A 2,500-nucleotide genomic window follows, 5' to 3' on the forward strand; every position below is an offset into this window, starting at 1 on the left:
AGGATGGGGCTACAAGGGGGGATCAAAGTTTTTCATACAAATATATAGGGACATTCTTTTAGAATCTTCTTCTCAAGAACCACTGAGTCTGAAAAGCTGATATTCACATGAACAGCTTCCTAACATAGAGCAGAGCTAAGTTTGTTCAAATCATGGTCCCTTGTTGTAGGATGGGGCCACAATAGGGGATCAAAGTTTTACATACAAATATATAGGAATTTTTTTAAAAAAATCTTCTTCTCAAGAACCACTGAGCCAGAAAAGCTGATATTTACATGAAAGCTTTCTGATATAGTGCAGATTCAAGTTTGTTCAAATCATGGCCCCTGGGGATAGGATGGGGCCACAAGGGGGGATCAAAGTTTTACATACAAATATATAGGAAAAATCTTCAGATATCTTCTTCTCGTGAACCATTGGACCAAAGAAGTTCACATTTACAAGAAAAAATTCTGACATAGTGTAGATTCAAGTTTGCAAAAACTATGGCCTCCAGGGGTAGATTGGGGCCATGATAAGGACTACGGTTTTACATGCAAATATATATAGAAAGTCTTCTGATATGGACCAAGGTGACTCAGGTGAGCGATGTGGCCCATGGGCCTCTTGTTTACTCATGTGAATGGGTATTAACTGGAAATAGAAACCAGATCAGATATGCCGCATTGCAGCAAAAAATGCACAATTCTTTATGTAAAGGTTTTCTGGTGCAGATATAAATGGTCCGAGCACCGCCCCAAGACCATATACCGAGAATATACTTAAGGATGTATGGGACTGACATCAAATTAATTAAAAAATCCTTAAAATGAGTGAAATAGATAGTAATGTACTCATTTTAACGAAAAAAGACATTTTTAAGATTGGTTCGTGAGTTCGTTTCCATGGTAACGAACATCAAAGATACCCTTGCTGGAGACATCATAATTTACTGAAATTTACTATTTGTCTAAAATGGGGTATGGAACTGACATCAGAGCAATGAAAAAATTCCTAAAGTGATTAAAGTAATTAGCATTAGTTTTAATCTAACAGAAAAAGTCATTTCTAAATAGGTCTGTGAGTTCGTTTCCATGGTAACCATCACCAAACATATCTTTGCTGGATACATCATATTTAAAAACTGTAGAGAACCCGGAAGTGTATGGCTGACATCAGAATAATTAAAAAATTCTAAAATTGAGTGAAATGGATAGCATTATATTTATTTTAACAGAAAAAGACATTTTTGACATAGGTCCATGAGTTCGTTTCCATGGTAACCGTCATCAAACATATCCTTGCTGGAGACATCATGTTCAAAACCTGTTCAAAAAATGGAAAGGTATGACTGACATGAGAATGATTAAAAAATTCTAAAATTGAATGAAATGGATAGCATTATGTCTATTCTATCAGAAAAAGACATTCTTGACATAGGTCTGTGAGTTCGTTTCCATGGTAACCGTCATCAAACATATCCTTGCTGGAGACATCATGTTCAAAACCTGTAAAAGAAAACTGGAAGGGTATGACTGACAGACAAATTTAAAAATTCTGAAATTGAATGAAATGGGTACCACTATGTTTAATTTACCGGGAAAAAAAAAAAAAAAAAAAAAAAAAAACCCCAACCTGTTTTGACATACATGTTGGTCAGTGAGTTTGTTTCCATGGTAACAATCGTCAAACATATCCATACTGGAGACATCATATTCAAACCTGTGAAAAACAGAAGTGTATGGTTGACATCAGAATAATTAAAAAATTCCAGAAATTAAGTGAAATGGATAGCATTATATATATTTACAATAAATAAATATATATGTATCAAATATAATAAATATTTATATATAAGTATTGCTTTATGAAGGAGCTTTTTAAAGATTTTTTCCCTATATATTCAGATATAAAACTTTGATACCCTGTTGTGGCCCCATCCTACTCCCCAGGAGCCATGGTTTCAACAAACTTTAATCTGCACTATGTCAGGAAGCTGCCATGAACATTTGAACTTTCCTTGCCCAGCAGTTCTTGAGAAGATTTTTAATTGACCCCCCCCCTCATTTTTTGTAATTATCTCCCCTTTAAAGGTAGCATGGCCCTTCATTTGAACAAACTTGAATTCCCGTCATGCAAGGATGATTTGTACCAGACTTGCATGAAATTGGCCTACTTGTTCTGGAGATTGATTGAATATTGTTTTACATCCCTCTCGAGAATATTTCACTCATATAGAGATGTCACCAATGCCAGTGAAGGGCTGCAAAATTTTGCCCTTCATTTCATCATACATAAATTGCCTCGACCCAAGGATGCTTTTTGCCAAGTTTGTTTGAAATTGGCCAAATAATTCTGGAGAAGTCGAAAATGTGAAAAGTTTACAGACAGACAGACAATAGACGATGGATGATCAGAAATGCTCACTTGAGCTAAAAATGAGTTGCATTTCTTTATAAAATTATATCAAAGATAAAAATTCTGCAATTTAAAGTAAAATCAAAATTCCATTTGTAACTAA

General features: G+C 34.6%; 1 protein-coding gene and 1 long non-coding RNA gene across 2 annotated transcripts in view; one reads left to right on the forward strand and one right to left on the reverse strand.

Annotated features, from left to right (window-relative positions):
* Positions 1 to 2,500, forward strand: part of LOC125660887 (protein draper-like) — a 93,187-nt gene that overhangs the window by 16,527 nt on the left and 74,160 nt on the right. The window lies entirely within an intron of this gene.
* Positions 888 to 2,500, reverse strand: part of LOC125660903 (uncharacterized) — a 4,083-nt gene continuing 2,470 nt past the window's right edge. Inside the window, exons 2-3 of the long non-coding RNA XR_007364531.2 lie at positions 1,615 to 1,701; positions 888 to 1,305 (exon numbers count right to left, since the gene is read on the reverse strand). This is a non-coding gene — a long non-coding RNA (uncharacterized LOC125660903). The remainder of the gene's footprint in view (positions 1,306 to 1,614; positions 1,702 to 2,500) is intronic.

Source organism: Ostrea edulis, chromosome 8, assembly GCF_947568905.1.
Source record: "Ostrea edulis chromosome 8, xbOstEdul1.1, whole genome shotgun sequence".
Classification (NCBI taxonomy): Eukaryota; Metazoa; Mollusca; class Bivalvia; order Ostreida; family Ostreidae; genus Ostrea; species Ostrea edulis.